Source organism: Pseudochaenichthys georgianus, chromosome 16 (assembly GCF_902827115.2).
Source record: "Pseudochaenichthys georgianus chromosome 16, fPseGeo1.2, whole genome shotgun sequence".
In the NCBI taxonomy this organism is placed as follows: Eukaryota; Metazoa; Chordata; class Actinopteri; order Perciformes; family Channichthyidae; genus Pseudochaenichthys; species Pseudochaenichthys georgianus.
In genome coordinates, this window is record NC_047518.2 from 24,710,466 (window position 1) to 24,719,702 (window position 9,237).

Below are 9,237 nucleotides of genomic sequence, written 5' to 3' on the forward strand. Positions count from 1 at the left end.
ATAGACTATGATATTCTGCTTGCACCTCGCGTGAAATGGCGGATACCGGAAGTACGGTGTCGCACTCGGCCCAATACCTGTATGTGTGTGTGAAAGAATGCACATTATTTATTCAGCCGTTTGCTGTTTAATCTGATGGGAAATATATCTTTCAAAAGAGAGAGAAAAGCTTATTAAACTAGACGAACGCTCAATACAGGCGATGACGTCACGTTTGCGCGTCCCCGCGAACAGGGCTTCAATCTACGGCAAGGCTTCAAACTACGGCAGTGTTTCTCAAACTTTTTCATACCAAGGACCACTTAACCAATAAAAAAACACTCGCGGACCACCTAACTTCACAAATATCCAAAATCACATCGTTTTTCTAGAACAGATTACAAATCGCCTAAATATGGTACAAACAAGTGGCAATATGTGTGATGAAGGTGTTGCGCGGGGCTATATCATGCAATTGAAAGTGAAACTTAAAGGGGACCTATCATGCAAAATGCACCTTTGTACGTCTTTTATACATGAATATGTGTCCCCGGTGTTCCAGGGAACTCACCAAGTGTCAGAAAACACAACCCTCTCTATTTTCCTCCTTCGCCAAATCTCAAAAAAAGGGGCTGCAACGGATCTGAAAAAAACGGATCCAGATTTCAACCCTTTTCTACGTCACAGAGAAGTCCTCGGCTTATTGGTCAACTCTCCACCTATCAGGGGAATGAGCCACGGCCACGTGCATTGCCAAACCTCTCATTCGCATATAGGCTATTGGCAGGCTAAATCAACCCACATCTGTGTTTTTGCCTGCTCTTGCCAGGATGTCTAAGCCAGTTAAAGGTTGTGCTGTTGTTGGCTGCAAGACTCGGGACAGGGGACTGCATGCAATGCCATCAGTGGAAAAAGAAATGAATCTGTGGCTAGACTTCATTTTCAAGGGACATGTGCCAGAAGACCCCGGCAGATTTCTGTTTGTGTGTTCCAAACATTTTACCACGGACATGTTTATGAACTTCTCTCAAGTCCAACACGGATATGCCTCCAAACTAATGCTAAACCCGGGATCAATACCAACCATCCGGGACCAGGCCAGTGAGGACACATCCAATTTTGAAGCTGTAAGTTTTTATTTAGCGGTGTTTTTCCTGATAAAGCTATCTCTAGCTTGTAGCATGTAGCATGTAGCTTCGCCGTATCAATGTCGCCTCCAACCCAAATAGTAATCGGTTAGGTGTTTATATATTTTTGTAGCATTTTATTTTGTACGCTCCGCAGTCTTTGCTTTGTCTTTTATTTGAATTATCAGGCATTTGCTAACATGTTCAGACATACTGCCGTAATGGCGATCTGTGTGAAGGCTGTAAAGCCACGCCCTAGGCGATAACACAAGTATTTATTCTCCTATTTATTAGTATTTTGTATCCTCTAAAATCATATTGAGTAAGTTATAATAACAAACGTAATCTTCTGTAGGCAAGTGCCGTTTTTTCCACCGTTATATGTAAAAGCTTTTGTGATTGTAGTCTGTAAGATCGATCAGATATCATCGATCTGTAAGCTAAGCTACGCTACGCTAATGAGACATGCCGTTTTTTCCAGCGTTATATGTAAAAGCTTTTGTGATTGTAGTCTGTAAGAACGATCAGATATCAGCGATCTGTAAGCTAAGCTACGCTACGCTAATGAGACATGCCGTTTTTTGCAGCGTTATATGTAAAAGCTTTTGTGTGTTTACTTGTTTGCGCACATGAATATAAATGGGGGTGTGTTAGGATACAACACTGTGTATGTATGCGAGGGGACACACACACCACGAGTAAAACTGAGCTAAAGCCCCGTTGGTCTGTTGTTGTTGACAAGGCCTTACCTCTAGCAACAGGCTAATTAGTGGCTAGCACTCATTACAGTCAGTCTACTGAGCTCAGCCCCTCTCCAACACATCATCTGTATTGAGTCAGAAACACAGCATGCACGTTACGGTTCAAAACTAACTCAGATTGGAAAAGGCTAAGCAAAGAGCTTTGCTAAATAGAGAGTTTTGCTAAATAGAGAGTTTTAGCCCCATCTTTTGGGATTTCAGACTATATTTATCCAAATAGTATTTTCTCATCCTGAATACTAAGTTGAGATGATTTTGTTCTAACTATGTGTTCTTCTTTACAGGCCAGCACCTCACATACTTACTAATTAGTGACAATTTGTACATCCTTTGCTATTATTTACATTTTTTTTTATCATGGCGGAAATGAAAGACTGTACCTGGCAGCCCTGCACTACAATGAAAACGCTGAGCGTGCACAAGCCACTACATCCACTGGAAACCCTCTGTATAAACTGCAGTTCCCAAAGGCCAGGAAGGGAGAATGCAGAGCAAAACCAGTAAAGACTGACCCCACATTCCGTAAGTGTTTAAAATATTTATTATACAACTATTTACAAATATAAAATAAAAAAATTAGAAAGAAGTTTCAGTTTTTTACATGCATATACTAATCTAAACCACATTTTTTGTTGTGCTTTTTTTTTACCATTGCACAGCCCTACGTGGCCAACTTGATGGACCTCATCTTCGACCAAGTCATTATGAGCGACCTGACAGGGAGGAGGTCATCGCCGGGTATGCTACACGGTTCAATTTGGCTGCTGTCTGAACCCAACATCGACATTTCACGGATCAGGAAACTCCCTGCGTATCCTGAGGACAACGCAGGCCGGAATCACCACTCTGATCCTGCGTCCAAGGAAGCCCCAGCACCAGCTCACAAAGCTTCTGTAAAAATATTTGTCATTTATACAAAATACAAGTAGGCTACATTTAGTTTTTTTTATGGGTTTTTTTAACTGTTGATTTTGACAATAAAGTTCCGAGTTGATATAAAAATGTGTCGTGATTATTCATGTTTGGATGGGTAAAGAATATTCTGATTTCAAAAGCATAAGGTTGTGTGTGTGGACCTTTTTGTCATACACATGGGTGTGTTATGCCATTGCTGTGTAGTATATAATAGTACATGTACAATGACAGAATGAAAGATTGCATAAAGCCATATACACCAGTATTTATTTCCATGAACAATATTAGCATTCGTTTTACAATTTCAGTCAAAACAAACAAACCACTCACTGCTCTATTTGCCTCAACTGTAGTCCACCATGTTCAGCTCTGTAAATATTCAACGCATTCTGCAGGGAGAACACATTTAGGCACACAGGCTCCAATCCAGGATGGTCTACCATACAGGTTACAGAGTCCTCAAGTTACTGCATCCGTCTTGACACATTGTGATAAACATATATTGAATGACATGTGAAAATTGTATTTAAACAGACAACTTAGTAAAGCTGTCAATGTTACCTGTGGTATCTCCATGCAGCACACATTCTCCGTTCAGAAGGCATCGTGGCGCAATTTGCACAAAGAAGTCAATAACTGAGCTTTTAAAAACACATGAAACTACACACATTGCTGACAACTGAGGTGTTGTTGGAGTTATACTTTTTATCATCCTAAGTTATTCAACTTTCCAACGGTTGTTGCAGGATGTTGGAAGAAAAGGACTGTAAACTATTAATAAACGCAATGAGGCCATTGTATATATGCTGAAAATATGAATGTCTCCCTTTATAAATATATATATATATCGCTGTTTTTGCGTTACAAACTGTACACATTGCATTCTTGCTAATTAGCCAAAAATATGAACGGAATAAGGAGCAAGCATCGTAACAGAGTAAAATAAATAGGGACAACAGCTTGTCAGCTAACCATTCAGAAACGTCCTGCTGCAACCGAGATTTTTGCACCTCCACCAAAACCTCCGCTGCTTCAGGGTCAGTTTCTGGATCAAATTGATAATATGCTTGAACACATGCATTGCTCTGAGATGACATGTTTATTCGACACTCGTAATCACAGCAAGCATGGTAACGTGACTCTCGCCGGCTCATGCCTGCTCTTCTGCAGGGGGGCGTGGTCAGCTGCTGCTCAGAATTTTCAAAGACGGGCTTGGAATAAAGCGAAAATGAGCGAAACGAGGCATGTCTAAAAAATTGTTTGGTATTTTGAAAAATAAAATGTATAAATATACCTTATATAGGTATGGTCATACACTATATCATTTAAATATAGCATGATAGGTCTCCTTTAAGCTCGCTCCATTGCGGAGATATTCCCGCGAGAGTGCGGAAAACTCAAATTAATTAATTAATATCAAATGTGAAATGTTACCAATATACTCACGGACCACTAGGGGGCGCTCACGGACCACCAGTGGTCCGCGGACCACACTTTGAGAAGCACTGATCCACGGCACAACACCTGTTATGTGCACCCCTGAACTACAGCAAAAGTATTCTCCGTCGGGACTTCCTGCAACAACACCACACGTTTTCTTGATTCTGATTGGCCAGAAGACATTATCAAAGTATCAATGTTCTATTAAGAAGACGATCACTACGTGACAAAAGTTTTCAAAACCGTTTCTGGTCTTCGGTATTTCCAGACAAGTGGCTACTGAAATCAATCTTACTAACTGCTGTCTGTGCAATTCTCGGCGCAAGTTGGCGGACTTTATTTTGCTTACTTTAACATAATTTTTCATGGTGGGGCTAAGCCATTTCTTGGTATGGGTGTAGCCTACCCCAGCCATACCCTGGCGCTGCCACTGGTGGGAAGTATGGGGCGGGCCATTCTGCACATGCGTTAAATGCGTTAAATATTTTAACGCAATTAATTCAAAAAATTAATTACCGCCGTTAACGCGATAATTTTGACAGCATTAATAAAAACCTGTCTGAAATTAGCTGATCAGATTTTGGCCACTTTGTGATGTCACAATGTTTTAATTGGGTTGTGCAACCATTAGCCAATAACCAGCCAAGCTAACGCCTGCCCACCTTATCACCTGAATCTCCTCCTTTTTTAACCAAACATCTGACAGAGGGGCGCGGGGAGTGGCAGTTCATTTGTAGACAGACATGGGGGTGTTTCTCAAAGTCGAGGAAGGCTGTTCCAGAGCCACTATTTCAAGCATACTACGTCATCGAGTGCCGCCGAAGGACTGTTCCAATGTCCAGTATACTTGGAATTCTACCGAGGCCGGCGTACTTCGTAGCGAGAAATTTCGAGGCTGCACATGTGTAGACTCCGCGGTCTTAAAATCCCCACAATGCTTTGCGCACGGACCAATTTCCAAATCTTTGGCGGAAATCACGCTCCATTTAAGGCGGTGCCTCGCATGACGCACACCTGCACACCTGCACACCTGCACACCTGTTAGCCTGTTCCACAATTCTTCATTTTCCAAGGCTAGGAAGGATGCTTGCCTCGCTTCTGAAGCAAGTGACTCGGAAGATATGTGCTACCAAGCAAGCGTCCTCGACATTGGGAAACACCCACAGAATCAGCACTGGCTGAAACAGAGGAGATTATGGGATGCTAAAATGCACAATCTGTTTGGTATTCCAGCCAAACACTTGACATGTTTTGTATATATCTGAGACCTATAATATACTATTGAAAAAGAGTATAATAGGGGACCTTTAAGGTCAACTCCTTCTGAAATGTGGAAAGACATTTAAAGTGCTTTCATACTCGCAAATGGAGTTAGTGAAAGCACTACTGACCGCAGTCAAACAGTAAATAAAACAGGGTTTCCTATTTGTGCAAACTAGTCATTTTCTGTTGAAAACGGAAACAAAAATGTTGTAATAAAGTTAAAAGAAGGACTTCTTGAGAATGGATGGGATATTTAAATCAATCATTACACTGAACCATGCATTCCTGGAACATCTGACATTCACAGTAAAGGTGCATAAGTGTAGGCATCACTTCAGAGCGGTTCATTGCAAACCACAGACCTGATTGCAATCTTAAAACAAAAGAGAATTAATCTACCCACCCTGAAGCAAATCTAAGCTGTAAATCTTAACAATTTCATCCTTTAAAGCCTGCTGTGGTACATTCCTGCTGCTTTTCTATTCCAGATACAGTATATCCCAGTCAAGTTCTCAGTCTCGAAAATGCGAGTCTATCTAAAGACTTGCCGTGGCATGGACCTACGGAGTAGCTGAATAATTAAAAGAGTAAAAAACATTATTTTGAACAAATACTAAGGCAAACCAGAAGACTTGAAGGCACTTAAAATCTCCCTGACTTACTGAAACTTCCTGCAGTGAACATGTTTTGTTGTTTAAACAGCAGGATGGAGGCATGGACACAGGGGAGTGTTGGCTGGAGAGAAAGAAAATCAATCTCATGTCCCACGAGTGCAACCCTACCTTTCTTTGCGAGAGAAATGTTTCATCTGAGATTGACTCCATGGTCATAATTTCCTCCCACATGGTTCCTCTTTCTCAGTTTTTCGACCACGCTACCCACACATTTGTTCTTCTGTATCACTATGTTTTGAGTTAAATCTTTTTCCCCTTACAAATCTTATGTGGAAAACTGCAAAACTTGATGAATGGACTCTTTCCTCATTCCCAGTATGCTGTGCCTTCTCACTTTCCACGTGAACTTTAACAGGGAGTAAACAGATGTTAAGAAGAACTTAGCTAACAGAAACAAACTCGTTGGAAAATAATTTTGGGGTGAATAGAATTTGAAGAGTTTTGCAGTAACATATGAAACCATTATTTAAATCATATGCACCAAATCAAACATGACTTAAAACCCTAACTTTGACACCAATAGACATATTTCTGTATCTGTACTTTCCAAAGAGTTGATTAGGAACAACAGACAGAAGTCACTCCTAAAATGAATGCACAAAAATGCACTGTGATTGATATTTACTTGCATTGAAAACTCACTGGGTTGCACACAAACAACATGGAACAAAGAAATCTAAATCCAAAATGAGATCTAACAGTGAAACACAATGAGGCTCAATATCTTGAACTGATCAGATTCACACAGTGTGAGCTGCTATAACCTGCCCAACCCCAAGAAGTGAATCCCCCGCTAATGTACCCACACACCACACAGGAACTATGACCTGCCAAGAGTCCAGATGTGAGGGGGAGGACAGAAGGAGAGAGAGAGAGTAAAAGAGGACGAGACACTACACACTCTCAGTGAGTTCAGAGCATTACCCTTATTTAAGTGTGTGGGAGGACTTATGCCTCTGTCATCATTGCCTTTATTCTTTTTGGAAACATAAACATTTAACATCTGAATATTCGTCCCCACTGAGAGAAATTCAACAGCCGGTCCAAAAACAATTCATCCTAACTGCAGGAAACCTAAATAAGCTGACCCAATTACCTTTTTCATCAATCCTTTCACAGTGAACTGTTCAGACCTATTTGCAACAGTAAATGACATTACTGTTTTAGCTAAAGTCTTGACAGTATGACTACTTTGTGTAATTTAGTTTTGACCCTCTTGAGAAATCAGCCTCCACTTTTCATTTTCTGTGCTCTAATGTGCTTTTTGCATTTTCTGCCTTACAGTCTTGCAGCAGAACTTGAAGGCAGAGCATTTTGCTGGTGTCTGTGGGGGATATTAATAGCTATCCCAAGGCTATAGTTTGAGGGAAGCCTTCAGAGCCGAGGGCTTGCCAGAGTTCTTGATTTACCAACCCAACATGCAATTATGTGTGTGCCGCACAAATACCAATTTGGGTGTGTAAAACAACTAGTGGAGGTTTAAAGAGAATTTAGTTTTTAGTAGAGGTTGATTGATGCATTTTGAGTTTGGGGGTTTATTGTTCACTACAGCAGCTGGGAGGGTGGGGTCGAAACCTGAAAGGCACAGCTAAATGTACGAGGTGTGTTTGTGTCTGCGTGCGGGACAATGCAGTACTCATGATGTGACTCCTGCTCCCATCATCACTGTAATACACCCAGTATTTTTGCATCGCTGCTGAGGGCTAAACAATGTGAGCTCACAGTATTCTTAACTCCTCTTGTGAAATGTGAGTATAGTATGCTAGCTGTTGTGTTGAAATCAGACTCCAGTTACACTGCCACAAAGACACAAATAGTGGGAATCTGCAGCGTCCTGAAACCTCAAAGGTTTGTTGATCTTGTTGCGGTGATGACTGGAAATCAACCCTTGTCTCACGGGTGCGGAGAGGTCAGGAATTTTGTTTTTTTGAGTCGACACCGGTGCCAATGGCTTTCGTTCCTTTGGCTGACTGACGTTTTTTTTTCCATGAAAAACACCACACGCAGGGAAAAAAAGCTAAACCTCAATAACCTAAAACCACTTCCTTACATTCGTTCCTACTTTCAACCGCAACGCCTGGTCCCCCTCAGCAGACCTAAAGGATATGAATAATCAGCCTGGGCTCTGTCTGAAAACAAGGCTGGCAAGGCATAAGTCATACACTGAGTCGACACAGAGCTCTCTCTGAGGGTATTCTTGGGTACGGTGGAATGGGGTTAGGGGAACCGGAACTGGTTAAACAGGGAGCAGCAGATGGTGAAATCAATGGAAGTTATGATCCTATCCATGTACTGTAACTAAGGTTAATGGTGGGAAATGGTGGGAAAAAGGTGGGGGCAATTATTTAAGGTCAATGACAGTTTTAGATTGCATGCAAAGCATTTCTCTAGTTTCTTTCTTCATCAAGCGGATCACATCCTGGATGTTGTTTTGCACGTGTGCAACTGAAACCGGCATCTGGGTGTCATATGTACTACTATCAAAGACGTTTCTTGGCAATTAGCTCAGGGACTCTTTGCATTTGTTGCTCATTTGAACGATTTTGGAAATTTGGTTTTCTCAAATAAATGCCATTGAAATGTCCTATAACCTCATGTTTACTGCTTAAAACGTAATGAAATGTTATCTCTACTGTAGTTCTTGTTTAAAGAGTAAACAAACAAAACAGTGAACACAAAAGCACCCTGAGACCTTTCATTTATTTACAGTGAGGATTTTTCTCAGCAGAATGTTGCACTTGATTGCAATTGAAGAAGAATAAAGCAAGTGCTATGCAGGTTGTAAGAGGAATGATGCAGACAGGAGTGTGCCACACACTAATGATGGGGGAGAACTTGCCTGTGCTGGATGGGAATGCGTTATATTTGAGCCTTAAGTGTATAATCATAGGGTCTGGTTAAATGCACCCTCACTTTGAAATGTTTTCCTGTCTGGTTCTGATAAACACCTTTGCTCATACATGAGTAACGGAGCCTTGTACAGTACCTCTCAGTACGTCTCCATTCTGTAGCATTGACTCAGCAATGATAAGCAGTTTTCCAATGTCAAAACAGTAAGAATGCTGATTTCCTTTGAAC